Source organism: Scylla paramamosain, chromosome 14 (genome assembly GCF_035594125.1).
Source record: "Scylla paramamosain isolate STU-SP2022 chromosome 14, ASM3559412v1, whole genome shotgun sequence".
NCBI lineage: Eukaryota > Metazoa > Arthropoda > Malacostraca > Decapoda > Portunidae > Scylla > Scylla paramamosain.
The window spans coordinates 22,102,423-22,121,971 of record NC_087164.1 but is presented as its reverse complement, the minus strand read 5'-3'; the positions used below and the strand labels follow the sequence as shown (position 1 = coordinate 22,121,971).

Here is a 19,549-nt window from a genome sequence, read left to right as displayed (position 1 = left end):
TAGGAAATCAATATAAAAAATGCAGGAAAGTATAAGATGTAAAAAAGAATATGAAAACATAAGAAAATAAGTACATATTATCAACAGATCATTAAAAGGCGCATTATTTTGGAGCATAATTAAAAGGCACGAAGACAAACGCACATTGTAGATAATTCAACAAAATTCTGCAACTACTAAATTGTATGAAATGTAACAATCGTACCAATTAGCATGATTTATTTTCTTAGATCGTTCACGAGCAAAGAAATAAAAACAGTATCAAGGGTAACGAGTGGCGTAACCCATGGCTCTGTACCGGCTCCAGCCATGTTCTTAATGTAAATCATAGAGCTCGTCATTATCAGCTATCATCATTATCATTATTAAAATATACTTTTGTTTATGATGCTGGAATATCGAAACTTCTTGAAAATTCTGACTCTTGTTGGGAGATTTAAGCGTGGTATTTAGTACAGATGAATGCAAAGTTAAAAAAAAAAAAAAAAAAAAAAAGTAAAAGAAAAACTAGCATGAAAGCAAAAAAATAAGAAATAACAGAAAGATAGGAATACTGAACGATTTTTAACAATAATGTAAAAAAATTCGATCTATTTATGAACATGAAGGCCTTGCTCGATGACAAAGGTAGAGTCAGTAAATTTGCAAGGAGCCTTAAGCGTATCAATAAAAGAAAGAAATCGTAAGTTAATCAAGCCAAAGACAACTACACTCCTGTTCTTTTGAAGCCGCAACCTTCAGAACAGCGCAGCACAGCCATAGAGGAGAGGCGGAAACCAGCAAGTAAAATTACTGACTTATTAACATATACAGAGAACTACGACGAAAGATACATCGTGGAAGGTTAACTGTTCCTGCACGAGGCCTATGAAGGAAAAAGGAAACGAGATGGTAATAATGCAAATGTGTGTTACGGTTGAATAAAGAAAGATGGACAGAAATAATGAGAAAAAGGAGGAAAAAAATACGTAGAGAAGAGCATTTAACCAAAAAATAAAAGGAAAAAGGGAAAAGAAACACGGAAGCTGACAGAAAAACATCATTGTCAAACAAATTAATTTCAACGAAACGAATAAAAAAAAAAAAAGGAAACATGAAAAATAAAAAAAAAAAGAGAAAACACACAATAACAACCAGCAGATCGAAATACAGAAATGGACAACCGTTGGATACAAGAGAAAACATACAGGAAAATATTATATTTTCGAGAGTGAAACTACTGACTCGTGGATCCAGTTACTAGAGCATATTGCGTGAGCGAGGAATACTCCTGTGCACACTTTTTTTCTTTTTTTCTAACATTTTCATTATTAATATTTTTTTTTTTCAGGAGTGTCTAGTAAAGTATAAAGTATTACGTTTCAGGATCATGACAAACTTGACTGTCCTAAAGAAATATTTTCGCTAAGAGCACACACACACACACACACACACACACACACACACACACAAATATCGTACATACAAGCGTATACGTACACGCACATGTACAAAGCAAGCATACACACACACACACACACACACACACACACACACACACACACACACACAGCAATAAAACAGGCGGGAAACAGGCCCCAGAGGCGGCATCACAATATTACCCGCGGCTCGGTTAATAACGCCGGCCAAATTTTGCGTTATTACCTCAGCCTGTCGGGCCGTAATGAAAGCCGAGCGCCAGGTATGAACTATAAACCCCGGCAGGGCTAACTTAAAATCAACATTGGTTATATTAAATAATTTGTGCCGTCATAGAAAGAGGGAAGGGACGGGGCTGGCGAGGGTTCTGGCCGGGGAAGGGGCGGGAAGGGGAGAAAGGGCGTGCAGGATGGGCGGCTACGGGAAAGAGTGCGCCAGGAAAGTGAGGGCAAGGGAATAGATGGGCAAGGTGTGTGTGTGTGTGTGTGTGTGTGTGTAAGAGAGAGAGAGAGAGAGAGAGAGAGAGAGAGAGAGTCAAGAAAAAAAAATAATAATGAAGAAAGTAAAAAAAAAAAAAAAAATACATATATAAAAAAAATTCAGGAAAAATAGGAGCATGGAATAAAAGCCAACGATATGACAGTCCTTGTGCTCACATTTGATTAGCAGGAAAATGAACTTTCGGGAATACAGACCCAATATTAACTCTTGATAAAAAGTTACTCGGAGCAAATATGAAACACACAGTGCAATTTTAATAACGTGACCTTACGAACGATCAGCCAAGTTAGAAACCATCCAGCGCAAAGTAGTGGAATTAAATATCTTGTAAAAACGTTGAGAATTCCCCAGCCACTGAAGATGAGAAAGCGATCATTGGCTACACTAGTGGCATCGCTGCATTAAGTTCACCGCTGCATGTCAAGCTTCTGGATTCAGGAAACAAAATAATGCTTTCATGACACGGAACCTACAGATCTTCACTCAAAGCCCACATTGACTTAAAATCCCTCCATTGCGCTTTATCACATGATTCCTGAATTATTAACCCCTCTGAGACATCTTTTCTTGCTCTACAGCCACTTCGAACATTATACTAGTTAAAAACTATAAAATCTGTTCTTTCTAATCCCCTCCTCTCTTGTAAATGCTTATAAAGATTTCATACACTCCTTAAAGTGCTGTGAATGGTTGCATATCACAGTAAAAGGGTTAATTAACTCGATCTGCATAAATGTATTTTTGGTGCTGTCGGAAAGTGGGTGGTGATATTCCAAATAAGGGACGCTCTAGTGTTGTTCAGACTCACAAAGTTTGGGTTCTGGTGTAAATTAAGGCCAAGAAATGCGAGTTCAGCTGCTATTTAATGTGAGATAATGTTCTTATGTTATTTATGGTTTTAAAAATTCTAATGTTATTTATGGTTTAGAGGTGAGAGTTCTAATGTTATTTATGATCTATAAGTGAGAGTTCTAATGTTATTCACATTTTATAAATCAGGGTTCTAATGTTATTTATGGTTAGTAAGTGGCAGTTCTTAAGTTATTCAAACTCAGTAAATGTGAGTTGTAAAAAAATGTAATTAATGTTATTTATGGTCAAGAGATGGAAGTTCTAATGCTATTTAGGCTCAGGAATGATGACTTCCATTCCTAATTACGGTCAGGAAGAGAGTTTTGATCTATCTGATGTCAGGAAATAAGGATTATAATGCCAAGACTTTACAAAGAAATGTGGAAATTCAGTAAGCACTTTTACACTTGATCAGGAAACACACGCACGGCAAAGAGGCATTGAAACATAGGACGAGAAGCGTCAAGTACAGTTAGCTTCCACCAAGTATACACTCTACACCAAACCACGCGTACAGTTTATTACCCGACGACCTTACCGCTGATCCACCGATGAACCGCTTAAGTCATGCAGCTGAGGAATGGTCACTTGATGCCATTGTTACTTCATTTGAGTGATGACGATTTAACTGAACAAAAATACTGCAAGGTCATAAAAAGGGGTGTAGGACGATTTGGCCACGGATGATTTGCCCACGGACAATTTGGCCACGGGATGTCACCGTAGGACGTTTTGGCCACGGGAACTTCCCAAGGTGGACGTTTTGGCCATGAAACATATTTACTGTAATATATATTATATTTTGTATTATTTACATATTTTCACAATTATTATTAATATTCGTATTTATTACCTAACCTAACCTAACCTAACCTAACCTAACCTAACCTAACCTAACCTAACCTAACAGAACAGATTAGAGAACTTTTTTGGATAATAAAACAGACTAAAGATTTTTTCCTTTACTTAATAAGCAAGCTACTAAGTGCAATAGATTCCTAGTATTTTCTCCCGTGGCCAAAATGTCCTACCCACCGTGGCCAAAACGTCCTAGGGTAACATCCCGTGGCCAAATCGTCCGTGGCCAAATCGTCCGTGGCCAAATTGTCCGGATTCCCATAAAAAGTTTGTACTCGATCGCTCACTCCTTTTACGGGCAGAGTTATCTTTTGGAATTATAATCTAAACCTTCACCAATTGTATTAAGCTCGTATTAAGCTCGAGAAGTCGAGGTCATAGGGTCACGTCATGCGGCTCTATGGAACAAGCCTCAGCCGACCTCAGCCATGAACTGTTACACTGTTACTGTACCTTCTTTACATGACACTGCTTAGAAGACTAGAACGTCAGGTATTGTTATAAACACGTAGCGTAAATAATTTTAGGTGCAGGTAGTCTCGAATGGACCGAATACCTAGTCTTCATATGACACTGCTAAAAATATCGGGGCGTCAGGTATTGTCAAGAACACAGCGCAATTAGTTTTTAAGAAGCAGATGATCTCGAATGCACTTAATGACCCGTTGGATCAGTAGTTCGATAATTAAGCGGTTTAAGGGATATAACAAGGGTGATTTTAGATAAGATCCATTGTGTTAGAAAGTTGCAAGGAACTACACATAACGGATTCGAGCGTGATAAAATTAAGAGAAAAATACGAAGAAATAAATTCACAAAAAAGAATAAAATAAGACTAGAATAAACTCAGTAATCACATCGTTAGTGCCTAGTCAACAACAAGGTTTAAAAAATTAGATAAACTTATGGATGAGGATGATAAGTGAATGTACCTACATATGTTTTATTCAGGAACTGCCACGTGTAGGATTACTGCCTTCTTGAAGCTTCCCATATGTTTTTATGTTCTTCGATGCTCTCTCTCTCTCTCTCTCTCTCTCTCTCTCTCTCTCTCTCTCTCTCTCTCTCTCTCTCTCTCTCTCTCTCACACACACACACAATCAGTTCCATTTTTTCTTTTTTTCTTTTCTTTTTTTTTCTCCTTACGACCTCTCATCTGCTTGTCGAGCTAAAAAAAAAAAAAAAAAAATTCTATGATTCATTTGTCGCTGTTAGTCTTTTCTTCCCTTGGTCCAATAGAAAAACAGTCACTATGAGTCGCCTTTTCTCCCGCTCCTGCAGGTGCTTCGCCACACCCCTCACAGCCCTCGGCTTACACATCCCTTCACTAAATCTTTATATCTTCGAGTCCCCGCATCTTACCTCCACTCGTCTTACTGAGTTACTCCTGATACTCCGACAAGTATCTACGCAACCTGAAACAAATCCAATCTGTGAGCTCATTGTATTATTTACTTTGAATATGTTACATAGTTGTTTCTACATGCGTGTGTCATTTTATTATTTCTTTAAGACCAGCATATTTTTTTTTTCTCTTCTATTTTTTCTTCAGTGTTGTTTGATATATAGAACTGATTAATGTTTACTGACTACAACTAATAAATTAAAACGCAGTCAAATGCATCATAATTGAAAGACAAAAATGTATAATTAGAATACGTTGGTGAAAAATATTGCACATCAAAGCATAAAGTTTTAACAGATCAAAGCATACATAAAGTTTTAACATACTTAACTAAACACACACACACACACAAGAAAAAAAAAACTTTCCATCTATACCATTTAATATACATACTGTACATACACACGCGGAAACACATTCATGCAACAAAACGTAGGGTATGATTAAACGGCGCAGAAAAACCTAATAGTAAAATAGCAAAGCTTAGATATAAAAAAGACATCCTCTCCTACCCATACACCGCTTGCCATTGCGTCACATCCCACCCCTTACTCTCCCTCCCAGACACACCACCTCTGTCTCCCGTTGCTTCAGCCTCCCACACATCTGTTCCTTATGCGCCTCCCGTCCATCCACCTCCTGGCCGAGGGTAGACCTCCTTCAGACGGTGCTTGCCGAAGGGTGACCCGTGGGAGGCACTCAAGAAGGAAGGACTGCGAAGAGGACCCTTGAGGCCTGAGGAGCAGTGGTTGGAGTGTGAGGGCCGCCGCGTCACAATGCCCGCTACCATCCCCCCCTCTCCTGCCCTCACCCTCCGCCCCTCCGCCACAACTACCACCACCACCACCCTTACTGCCTCTGTCGTTGGCCTCAGTGTTCCCTCGCTGTCAAATATGTGAGTGAGGAATGACGAAGATTCACTTGTATAAAATAAATCTTGGTTTTGTGAGAAAGTTCATGGTTTACGTACTGTGTGTTTGTGTATTTTCTTTGATTTATTTTTAGCACAGTTTATTTCAGTTTAATTAATTAATTTATTTTTACTTCATTCATTTATTTATTTATTCATTTATTTATATTTTTTTCTTGATGGCCGTGGTCAGTCAGTATTGTGAAAATGCTTTCTATGCCTGGTGGTTAAGACTACTGCACTAATAAACTTAGGTACTAAGACTGTTTCCGTTCATGGTTCACAAGAGACAGGAACCCATTGCTCTCACCGACTTTTTCGGTGAGAGCTTTTTCGGTGCGAAGTTTTCTAAAGCAGAGAGAGAGAGAGAGAGAGAGAGAGAGAGAGAGAGAGAGAGAGAGAGAGAGAGAGAGAGAGAAAGAGAGAGAGAGAAAGGGGAGAGGACAGGATTAAACAGACTAAGAAATTACTCACTTATATTCGCATTAAGAATTCCAGTGATAAAAAAAAAAAAAATCACTAAATGCCAATGAGTATGTACATAAATTCCTTAGACAATAGTGTTACTTGATATAAAAAAAAAATAAATAAATACTACGCTTATAATATTTTCTTTTACATTGACGGATGGCACGCGGATAGTTGCGAATGCGAATGCGAATGCGGATTCCAGGGACAGGTGCGTGACAAGACAATGCAGACAGACGCCAAGGATTTCGTCCAGTGAGAAAAGACGCGACGAGCTGAATTCACTTCACGACAACAGCAAGATTCTCACACGAAATTTTGTTGCATTGCATATAATATAGTCTGTCGAGGAAGAGGAGGAGGAGGAGGAGGAGGAGGAGGAGGAGAAGAAGAAGAAGAAGAAGAAGAAGAAGAAGAAGAAGAAGAAGAAGAAGAAGAAGAAGAGATTGGGGAGTGAGGTTGAGATACGAAAACACAAGACTTGAAGCGAGAGTTGAGAAGAGACAGCGGGAAGAAAGGGGCTTGAGAGGAAGAATAGAAGGAAGAGGAGGAGAAGGAGAAGGAGGAGGAGGAGGAGGAGGAGGAGAAGGAGGAGGAGATGCACCAAGCCCAAATGGAGAGTTGTTGACAGACAGGCAAGGAATTACTATGAACAGAGAAGACGACAAGCAGGAAAATACCTCCGCGTGCGTATATCAAATTCTTGGTCATATCTTCGTTGGTACACAAGTCCGGAGAACCGCCCCTAGTCTGCCTCTTCCTTCTTTCCCTTCCCCACCACCACGCTGCTCTCCCAGCCCCTCCACTGCAGCATGTTACACCCTTACCCAGGCCTACATGCTTCTACTTTTCCACCTCCTTGACTTCCTTTCTCCTCTCTTTCTCCCAGTGTTGTTATCAGAGTATATTGTTTCCTCATGCACGTGCAGCCGCCCACAGCCTCTCCCCGCGTTCATCAACCTCTTCCTTCCCTCAATAAAGACGCGAAGGAGGCGGAGACAAACACATCCGCGAAATTTCCTCCCCGCCAAGTCCCTCAGAGCAGCACGTGGCGTCGCTCGTGATGAAATTCAGATGAGGCGCTAGATGCGTGCTGCACGTGCTGCCCCGTGACGTCATTTGTTGACACGTGCACGCCCCCCTTCTTGACGGATGGACATGGGGCGGGAGGAAGAGAATAGAGGGGAAGGGAGAGAAAGGGAAGGAGGGTGACGGAAAGGGAAAGAAAAGAAGGGAGGGTGAAGGGAAAGAGATAGATGAGGGTAGCATGGATAGGGAGGACTAAGAGGAACATGAAGTAATTGAAAAGGAATTATGTCACAGCCGGATGGATATTGTTTTGGGTGATGAGGACAAGACGCCGCGGCCTGAAGGTGCGACCGGCAGGAGATATGCACATCGTACTACCTTCCTACCTAACAAACTAACTAAGCTGCTGGAGGAATTGTATTTGTAAGGAAAGAGTCGAAAGATCATTTAAAAATATGCAAAAAAAGAAAAAAAATCAGTGCATAATATACGGTACTGACGCGAATAGAGCTTATCACACAAACACACACACACACACACACACACACACACACACGGAACCATTCAGCGAGGCTCACTTTTTGACACCATAATACACAGTTGATCCACCAGAGGACTGACAAACTAATCCTCCCTTTCCCTCCCTCCCTCTTCCACCTCTATATCATTCCCCTCTCCTCTTCCTCCCTCCCTCCCCTCTCCCAACCTTCGTCCCATTCTTCTCCTTTGCCATTCCCCTCTTTCCCTCCCTCCCTCTTTCCCTCTCACCCCACAAAACATTCTTCCTCCCCTCCCTTGATCTGTCCTCTCCCTTCCTCTCCCTCCCTGCCTCGCTGGTTGGCATTCCCTTTCCTGTTGTACCTTCGACTCTCGTTAAATGGACCTTTAAAAATTATGTACCTATTAGTGGGATTTTGTGGGTGAATGACAGCGAGAGAGAGAGAGAGAGAGAGAGAGAGAGAGAGAGAGAGAGAGAGAGAGAGAGAGAGAGAGAGAGAGAGAGAGAATGCATATCCATAAAGGAAATAGAAAAACTCATTCATCACGCACGCATAAAAAAAAAAAGAAACGAAAAGACAGAAAAAGAAAATAGAAAAAGGAAAAGAAGAAGCAAAAAGTCTCTTACACACACACACACAAAAAAAAAAAAAAAAGACGGCCAGTTCTGTTTGTCTTTCCCTCAGTGACCTCATGTATCTTGTAACTTTCTCGCATTTGGTATCTGCTTCTGTTTATCTTTTATTAATTTATCTGTCAAGCGAAAATAATAAAAGCCATCACTCACTTAACCTCTTTTTTTTCATTACTCCGCTGCTGCTGCTCTCGATTTTAATCAAAACTTCATGTTCTACGCTCCAAAGCATATTGATAAAGCTGCGAGCATTTAATATATTTTGCAGTTTAATTACAACCAATGCGCAGTTTCTGAGCTTCGCATTCATACGGTTTGGGGGAAAATATATAAAAAACATGAAATGACAGATAGAAAATCAGAACAGGTAAAAATTTACAAGGTATGAAGTAACTACAAGCATGTATAAACACACACACACACACACACACACACACACAACGAACAATTATGGGAAGTTTTGAATTCATAAGGTTTTAAGGAAAATCGTATGCAAAACTTTACCATACATGAAATGACCTTTACCCTCTTCAAAAAAAAAGTAATAACAAAAAAGCTGAAAATAGAAGCATAAAAATTTACATCAAACAATTATATGAAAAAAAAAAAAGAGGAAAACCAAATTTGAGCATAAACACTTGTGCTGCCACTCCAATCAGCTGCCCAGGACACTTTGGCGCCTTTCTAAGGAAATGTTACGTATCCCCATTAACCTTCTGACTGCTACTAACACCATGACACTTGTTGCTTTATTTAAGTCAACCCGAACGATACTAAACTAAGCAAAACTAAAGCTACAGGTATTAAAAGAAAATTGAACTTCTGAATTGATTATTTCCCTGCCAGTGATGTCTTTCAAAATCACGCTTAACTTACATCAGACCACTCCTAAAAGGCTTGAGGGGAAGACATAGCAGTCAGTGGGTTAATATTCCTCTTGACTGGCTGCCCCCGAGCGATGACATATTGAGGCTAAATCCAAAACCTCTGTTGACCACTGGGGGACGGGAGGGGCGACCGTGCGGGGTGAAACAATAGTTAGCTGAATAATCATTTGTGCTGCTAAAACTTGGACACGGTAACATTCTTAAACATTTCGGATGATTACCCGCTCCTAGGTTCACCCAGCCTTACACTGGATCCCTGTCAGCCATGATTGGGAACGTAAAGGAAGAGAAAAGAACTGGCCACCTCCCACACTCTATATGCCGTAGCCGGGAAGAGTGGCAGATTAAAAATGAGTAAATAAATAAATAGCCTTGTGAGCTAACTAAAAAGTTCTCTCTTATTTTCGTTCCCCCTTCCTAGACACGAGCGCCAGTCTGAGCTCCGTACCCTCAAACATACTGAGTTTTCACAAATGATATTTCCAAAGGCCATCCGTATTATCATTCCTATTCTCATGGATACCTTCCCCCTTCTGACGATGCAGACTTCCAATTAAAGTATCACTAAATTTATGAAAACACGCTTAAAAAAAAAAAAAACATTATAACTTCCACAAGAACAGAACATTCAAAGCGAGGTGCCGAAACGTTTGTGAATTTGAAATACTGCATGATCCTCGCTCGCTTTCTCATTACTTCTTGCCGTGTCCAGTCTTCAACTCCCTTCAAATCGTCTGTTCTTTGATAGTTTACTTGGGTATTCATACGCATTTAACAATTATTTTTTTTTTCTTTTGCACGTGTTTGGTTGAATTTTTATTATATTCAGATTTTAAAAAGAGATAAGAAGGAACTGGTTCTCAAATGAAGCGGTAGATGAATGGAATGGATTCACTAATCAGGTTATTAGTGCTGAGTCATTAGGAAGCTTTTAAAAGATCAGACAAATCGATGCATGGGGATGATAAACGGAATGTTTCATAGAGCCATGTCTATATTTGATGGCTTCTTGCAGCTTCTCTAATTTTCTTTTGTTTATTAGGCTTTTATCTGCAAGAAAGATGAATTCATACGAGCTTCTGAATAGACGGGACAGTCGTGAAGCACTTTGTATTCAGATTTTTTTTTTTCTCAATCTGAAGTCTTCTGATCTGCTAATAATCCATCGCCTGTCAGGTTTTGAGAGGAGAATGACACCAGATCACACGAACTAAGATTGAAGAATAACGCAAAGCACAATGGAAATGAATGCAAGTTACTCGATTTCACACGAATGCCTTTGCTTCTGTAATTCGCCGGTAGGGTTCCTGCATGAAGTGTGAGCGTCAAACCAGGAGGGAGTGATGCGTCGCCACTCTTACACCTTATGTTATGGATTCTTCCTTCTCACTGGTTCGTCTTCTCCAGTCTCTCTCTCTCTCTCTCTCTCTCTCTCTCTCTCTCTCTCTCTCTCTCTCTCTCTCTCTCTCTCTCTCTCTAACACTCCCCAAGGGCCCATCTCACTAACGTTTCAGCACACGACATTAAAATAAAATACCATAGCAAACAATATAAAAACAAATCGGTGTAGAATATAAATTAAGTCAACGCTCATACATGGAAAGTTTTATTCATCACTCACCTTTGCACATAAGCTTTACTATAACAGAAGCAAACGTGGCGCTACAAATACTGTGAAAACCAAGCAAGGCCTTTCTATATCACCGCCTTGCAAAAGAAAACTGATGAAAAGTAGTGGGTTAAGGAGTCATACTCTCAAACGTTTCGTCTTATCCCGCCAGGTGTTCACAAGCTTTAGTGGAAGTTATTGAGTTGTTCTAACGCTTTTATTTCTTTATTTATTTTCATTTCTTTTTTTATGATTCTAGCGATAATTTAACAAGGGAAAACACCAACGAGAAGTCGACTTTTATTACTGACTATCATTACTAATTATATATCATTGCTGTGGCCTTTGTAAATAGTTCTAGAGTTTAGGAATACAAGCCACAGACCTTGAGTTACAGGGGAAAGCGCTGCCTCTCCCACTATATAGCGACTTCGATGGATACTCCAGATTATAACTGTGGCAGCAGCAACAGCAGTTATTGTTGTTGTTGTTGAGCTTGATTTTATGATGATGATGTTATCGTCACTATTACCATCAATTACTATATTAAGGTGGTGGTGACGGCAGTGGTAGCAGCCTCGTCACCAGCTGTATACCTTCCCCAGTAGTCTCCAAAGCAGGAATATACTTTCTTCAATCATGCCCCCAGTCCCTCAGCCTCCAGCCTCATGAGCCCCACCTCCACGTTCCCACACTAGCCGTTCACACCTTCCTTTCCCCGCTCGCTTTAATTTCGCATTTAGTATTCGCCTCCCTTTCCCAGGACTCCAATAATAGCATCGGTGTGCGCTGCTAAACACTCCCTGGAGACGGATTTAATCCCATATCAGCGCCTGAGGCTAATCGCTCGCTCGCTCCCCCTTATAGATTTTCCGTCACCAGGATTCGAACACATTTTTCTATGTTTCGTATGCTTCATGGAGGTCACTTTTATTTACCAACTTCAAAAAATCGAAAGAAGGCCCTCGAGTGCGTTATGCATTTGATATCAGGGCGTTTTTATCGATATGACGTAGGATTACAGTAAGTTGACCTGACGTGGGAAAGAAAGACTGAGAGGGGCAGGAAGGGAGACAGAGGAAGGGAGAGAGGGAAAGATGGAGCAGATTCGGTGTACATAAAAGCTGCCGGCAGGGGATATCCAAGGGAGGGAGGAGAAAAGGGAAGCAACGACCCTCTCTTTCCCTTCCTCTCCCTCCCTCTCTCACTCTCTCTTCCCCTGCCGAAGATTAGATCGCTCCGATAACCTGGCAGAGCACCGGCTAATCCTTTGTTGACGGGGCGATTCCAACAGTTTCCGTGTAATCAGCGCGATCAAGTTATATTTTTGTTTTGGGCGACGTGTGTGAGCCGGTGGTAGTGGTGGTGGTGGTGGTGGTGGTGCCCTTCGGTGGGAGCTTCCGAGGCGGCGCGGGAGGACGGATGGGCGGCCGAGACAAAGAAGTTGGGAGTGATCAATATAGTGCCAGTGGTGGTGGTGGTGGTGGTAGTAGTGGGTTCCTGTAAAGCTCCAGTCCCGTCCCGTCAGTCATTTTTTCAACTTATCCTATCCCGGTCAGTCACTTTTTCCATCTGTCAGTCACTTTTTCCACCTCCCCCGCCCCGTCAGTCACTTTTTCCTCTTGCCCAGCCCCGCCAGTCTCTTTTTCCACCTGCCCCGCCCCGTCAGTCACTTTTATCACCTCCCGCGACCCGTCAAGTCCCTTTTTCCAGCTGCTCCACCCCGTCTGTCCTTTCTTCCAGTTGCTCCGGCCCGTCAGTGATGTCTTTCGAAATTACTCGTGTACACTTGCACCAGACCATTTCATTAACACTATTATTAATCATTATCATCATCGCCATCGTCATTATTTGAGCTGAAATGAAAAACCTCGCCTTCATTACAGCCCTTTCATTACAGAATCCCGGAGGTTACATAAAATTAGTGTTGCATGACAAAGATCACCATCCTGGGACGCCCACTGCAGGACTGAAACTGATGGTCGGCGGCGAGAAATCACTGAATTTTGTATTAATACCTCCAACTGCGGGAATTACTAAGCGCCGTCTTTCCTCGTCGTTTCATTAGATTAGGTTAGGTTAGATTAAGTTAGGTTAGGTCAAGCCTGCCAGTTCGCCGGTCTTTTCGCTTCTTCATCCCTCTCCCTGGTAAACCACAGAACGCTGCCTTGTTATCATCATTGTTGTTATTGATTATTATTATTTTATCCATCTATTTATTAACTTATTATTTTTTTTTATTTAATTGACTTATTTTTATATATATTTGCTTGTTTATTTTATTTATTCATTCTTACTTATTCATTTACTTTTCATTTTCCTTGGACTCCCTTTATGATAACGTCTTCGCAAATGGCTATCAACCGGACTATCATGTGTGTGCTTCGTCAACTCTCGAATAATCTACTTTACATCGCAAATAAAGGGAGAGAAAAATAAAATGAAACAGAAACAAAAAGAAGCTGAGTGTGTTTGAGGCATCGACAGGTTTTAGTGGGCGAGAGAATATTTCAGTCTGGCGAAATACTCACTGCCCCGCTTATATATACTAATACGTATGTTCTTCATTATTTTTATTCAGTTTTCTTGGCACTGTTATTAAGATTCGTTCTTTTCCATAAATTTTTCCATGTTTACTTTTTTATTTCAGTTTTACCTTCCCCTTATTTAACACTTCAAAGTCGCTTATAATGCGTTTATGCAATGAAAATCATAAACTACTTTAAAGTCGTACCTTCTTTATTTCTACTACTGCCACTACTACTAGTACTGCTGCTACTACTACTACTACTACTACTACTACTACTACTTCTAGCACCACCACCACTACTACAACGACTATCACTTTAATGTGTTTCTGATGAACCTGAGTGAGATAAAAAACGTGGTCTCCCCCTCATGTACTTTTATTCGAATGTTTGATGTCGTCTTGGCGGGGCGCGGAGTGGTGGGGCGGGTCGGGGCAGGGATTGCCGTCCTGGGAGCCAAGCGGACCCCCCGGGGCAGCCTTACGCATCAAGGACTCGGAAGGAGGGTCACCAGCGTGGGAGCCTTGACTATCTCCCTGTCCCTGTGACTGCCCCCCACCCCCCATTACTCCCTCTTTCCCTTCCTCGCTGCCTTTCCTCGTCAATCCCTCTCATCTTGCCCTCTCCCATTCCCTCTCCCCTCAGGTAATCCTCCAGGGACAGTACAGGATTCACCTGGCTGGGATGTTCCTCTTCTGTTAATCAAGAGCGCTGGTGTCCGCCGCTGGGACGGGCGTGGCGGCGCGGTGACGGCGACGACTGGCTGCCGGACCTTCCTCTTTATTCCCACATACAGAAATCAATTTACAGAAGAAAGTTTTCCCTGCCGTGTTGTCTGGTGTATTTAGCAGGAGACTATGGGCTCAGGGACCGGCGGCAGAGGGTCATCCCGGCAGGCGGCACCGGGCAGGGAGCGCGCCATCCCCCGTCGCCTTGGCCCTTGGGTAAATGGCCACAAAGGCGAGAAGCAGAAGGGGATGGCGGGTTAGCGCTGTATGGCGGGGCAGCTGGGAGGGGTTGCCCGCGGGCTATTTACCTACTGGTGACAGATTAAGGTTCGCGGCTGGAAAATTGGTCGTTTCCCATGGGCTTGGCGTCATTAAAGGGATTGTTGGTGTCTCTTTAAACAGCCCTTAGCGCAGGCGGGCACACGCCAGCCACGCGGCGGCCTCCAGGGGGTGACACGCTCACTTGTTGACCCTCAGACACAGTGGGATGCGCGGGAACGGCCGTCACTATTGTTTCTCCCCACTCGTTTCTTTTATTTTCCGCACCACCAGATTAAGTGTTTCCTTCCCCCATCCCACCCTGCTCCTTCCCGCTCACCCTTGCCCTCCATCCCTCTTCGTCGTGTCCTTTTCTCAGATTACGATGTCTTCACGTCCTCTACCTCCTCAGCGTGTAGGTCTCCCCGCCATCTTAAAAAGTCAGGCGTATTCAGCAACATCTGGAGGCCTTTGCTTCCTGACCAGGCGGCTTAAGCACTGGAATCCGTGACTCCCTGGATCCGCTCACCCGCACATCAAAGGCCACGACTCCCTCGGCTAATAAAAAAAAAAAAAAAGTCACCTTTGATCTTCTGACAATACCAGTTTAAATACATATCTTTGTCACTATCGCTGCTGGAAAAGCTACTGAGAAAACATCAGGTTATTCTACATTCAGACTACATACACTAATAGGACTGCCAAAAAAATAAAAATAAATAAATAAATAAAATAATATAACTATTTTTTTTCTTTTCTTTTTTTTTGTATGTTAGCGCATTACAGCTGGGGCAAGATTTTGAGACTAGGTAGATAACGACATTTGTAACTGTATGTGCAAGAAAACAGGGACAAGACTGAGAAAAAAATAATAATAGATACGTTTTTAGTGTGTGTGCGTGTGTGTGTGTGTGTCCCCATGATACGAGTTACTAAACGAGCAGGAGGCGATGGTTCTGTCTAGTACATCTATAAAAACAACCCAGACAAATTTAGAAGCAGAAACTCACACAAATCTAGAAGCAGAAACTCACCACCTTGAGCGCACCCTTGTAAATGAAAAATAAAACCTGATACACAATAACTACAAAAGAAACATTAAAAAAAAAAGAATCCATCATTTAAAAACTACAAACATCTTACGAACACACACTGGTAACAAGTATCAAGTAAGCGCAATCAGACAGACAGACGGGCAGTGACCCCATAACCAACATCCGAAGTGCCTTAGCCGGGACAGAGGCAGCGCAGCGGGTGGCCAGAAGAGGCTCTCCGCCACCCTAGTGCGGCGGCTGTCAGCAGTTGGCGGGTGTCGACGAGCGGGAGGCCGGCACGTGCTGGGGGCGAAGGTAAACAGTGGATGCTGGTGGGTGGGTTATTGGCACGTGGTGGGCAGGGAGAAGAGAGGGGGAGGGAGGAAGCGAGAAGGTTACACAGAGGGATGAGGCTGGGAGAAGATACAAGCTGGAGGGAAGGAGGGAGAGAAGGGTAATGGTATAGAGAAAGAAACAGAGGGAGAGAGAGAGAGAGTGAATATAAAAGGAAGAGCGATATATAAGGAGAGACGAGGCAAAAATAAAAATGAGGAAAGAAAGCAAAGGAACAGGGGGAAGGAAAACAGGGAAGGAAGACTTAAGAGAGAATTGGGGAAGGAAGGAAAAAAAAATAAGAGAGCGATGGAGATGGAAACAAAGGAGGAGGAAACCAGTAAAGACAAAGAAAAGTTGGAAGAAAAATTTTGCAACCGGGAGGAAGGGTAAGATATGGAGAGAGAGAGAGAGAGAGAGAGAGAGAGAGAGAGAGAGAGAGAGAGAGAGAGAGAGAGAGAGAGAGAGAGAGAAGGGGAAACAAGAAAATATATAGCGAATGAAGGAAGTAGTAGATAAAACAGAGAAAGAGGAGGAGATGAAAGGAGATGAAGAAACAAAAGCAAAGGGAGGAGGAGGAGGAGGAGGAGAAGGAAAAGGAGTAAAAACAACATAAAAAGGAGATGAGAAGAAAAGCAAAAATAAAAGAGAGGAGGAGGAGAAGGAGGAGGAAAAACAATAGGAGGAAAGACTAATAAAAAGAAGGTAAAAGGAGAAGACAAGAAAAGAATAAAGAAATAAATAAAAAGATAGGAAGAGGAAGAACAAGTACAAGAATACGACGACGACAACGACCAGGAGCAGCAGCAGGGAGGAGAGGAGGAAGGAAGGAGGCAGGAGGCGCGCCACACGTCCTCCGCGGGGCGACAGGCGTCAAGAGCCTCTCCTCACTCCCATTTGAAATTCATTCCACAATTTATCGGGATTTAATGGGTAATCCTCTCTCTAATTCCAGTTGGCGGTGATCCAGGCAGCATAATCAAGGGCGGACTCTTGTGTGTGTGTGTGTGTGTGTGTGTGTGTGTGTGTGTGTGTGTGTGCTTTTCGTTTTTGGATCTGATGTTTTTTTTTTTCTGTTTTGACGTCTATTATGGAGTATAAATGTACAGATGTATTACACTTTCGCCATTTTGTTCGTGTTTTTTTTTTTTTATATATAATTTACCTTTAGTATTATTGACTTCGCGCACTATGTAACTTTATTGTGGTCAATAAACTGTATCTGTCTATCCATCTGCATGTGAAGTGAGCAGAACGAGAAGAACGAGTAAGGAACGCCGTCAAAATAAAATCTTTAAATATTTCCTTCTTTTACTCTTCCTATGATACCACTCCAAGACTTTAAGCGGTAACAGGAACATGTACTAGCTGAAATTTACGCAAGTCCTGCGATATAAGAGGTGGTGGTGTGTCCACTTACCACAACCATCACCACTTAGGACCATATTCTGAAACACTTCTACACCGCATCTCCACTACATTCAACAGGCCCTACTTGAAGTTACACGGGTTTTTCAAGGATATTTTTACGGCTGTATGGATGGATTAACAAGATTTCTACATTATTAACAGGAGAAATAGTCTTGAGAACACGGTTGATCATCTCTCTGGCCTTAAATAGTTGTGGTGAGACCAAAGCGTTTCTGAATACAAGTCTTACTACCACCACCATCACCGTCACCACCACCACCACCATCACAGCACGTGCTCCTCTTTTGCAAGGCCCCGTCAAGTGTGAGGGCGTCACGTGGAGGTCATTGTATAAACCACTTGATGTGCTCCTGTCCAACTTGAGCCCTCCACATCACTCCACTGCGCGCCGGTCTGTCTGTCTGTCTGTCTGTCTGTCTGTCCGTTTGTCCGTCTATCCGTCCGTCCGTCTGTCTGTCTGTCAGTCAGTTGGTTGGCGGAGTCTAGTACCATAATGATGATGATATAGATGTTTTTTTTTTTTTCTTTTATGGTCACTATTTTTTTTTTTTTTTTGTACGTATTTATAACTTAAGAATTTTTTGCTCACCCATCGCGCTAGAAATACAAATTACCGTTCATTTTCAATAGTGGGCAATCAAGGATAGATAATACACACAATGAATATTAGCAATAGCAGCAGTATATGTAGTAGTAGTAGTAGTAGTAGTAGTAGTAGTAGTAGTAGTAGTAGTAGTAGTAGCAGTAGCAGTAGTAGCAGTAGTAGTAGTAGTAGTAAAAGAAAGAGAGAGAGAGAGAAAATCAGGCCAGTTAGAAGACAAGACTCCATACACAGATGATGATACCACGACTCCCCACTTTCCTGTCCCCGCAAGTGTTTCCCTTACGGTAACTCCCCTTCTTTATATCCACAATTTCATCACCATACCCCTCCTCTTCCTCCTCTGTTTACTTCTTCTTCTGCTCGTTTGCTTCTCCTACTCTTCTTCATCTTCCTCTTTACCTAATCGTCCGCTTTGTAATTCCGTATAATTTTCAGTAATTTTTATCAATATTTTCATACTCACTGCACACACACACACACACACACACACACACACACACACACACACACACACACACACACACACACAGTGGAAGTCAAAAGCCAAAAAGTAAAAGAAAAAACGTAAATAGACATAAAGAAGAGCTAAAAAGTTTCTGAAGACTTTAAGGAACAGAGAGAGAGAGAGAGAGAGAGAGAGAGAGAGACAAATGGATAGGATCAGGAAAGGTAAGCGTTGAGCGGCCTCCTGTGAACTATGATTCTCTCTCTCTCTCTCTCTCTCTCTCTCTCTCTCTCTCTCTCTCTCTCTCTCTCTCTCTCATGAAATACCTCACCCCTTTATATTTTCCCTCATGTGCGAGTAATTTCCACTCTCTCTCTCTCTCTCTCTCTCTCTCTCTCTCTCTCTCTCTCTCTCTCTCTCTCTCTCTCTCTCTCTCTCTCTCTTCAATCATCACCGTCGTCTCCCCTCTCCCTCTTTCCCCTTCCTCTTAGTTTTTTACCTTCCTTCCCTTTATTAGTTCCCTTCTCCACCTCCACATCTTCCTCCCTAAATATTTTCGCCTCCCCTCTTTCACTCTGTCACAATTTGTTTCCCTATATACTCTCCCCGACTTTCTTTATCTGCCCTCTCCGCGCGCCTCTCTGCATACTCTCTAACTCTCTTTCTTCCACGTCCGTCCACATACTTGTATTCCTTTTGCCTCTAATATTGCGATCTCCCCTGCACGCTGTTTGCTTTTATCACACACACACACACACACACACACACACACACACACACACGTATACTCTTTGCCAGGTTCTGCTTGCTCACTGCCTCCACCTTCATCTCTGTGTCTGTGTTTGTCCGACTGACACAAAAAGACGATTCATAGTTTAGCCGTCCTTTCTACTCTATACACAAGGGATTGGGTAGCTATATGCCTCGTATTCTTAAACACTCTGGGCTCTCATAAGGAGCATCATCAAAGGACACATTGATGATAAGTCGGGTTTTAATGAGTGTTTTTTTTTTTTCTCACGAATGGAACACGATCGTTGTCTGAACTATCACTAGAACCATGGAAACGTTCTTGATATCCACAACTTCCACTAGAGTCTCTTAAAAGTTGTTCAGAT

General features: G+C 42.2%; 1 protein-coding gene across 2 annotated transcripts in view; it reads right to left on the bottom strand.

The window, feature by feature from the left end:
* LOC135107031 (uncharacterized) overlaps positions 1 to 19,549 on the bottom strand; it is a 75,514-nt gene that overhangs the window by 34,935 nt on the left and 21,030 nt on the right. The window lies entirely within an intron of this gene.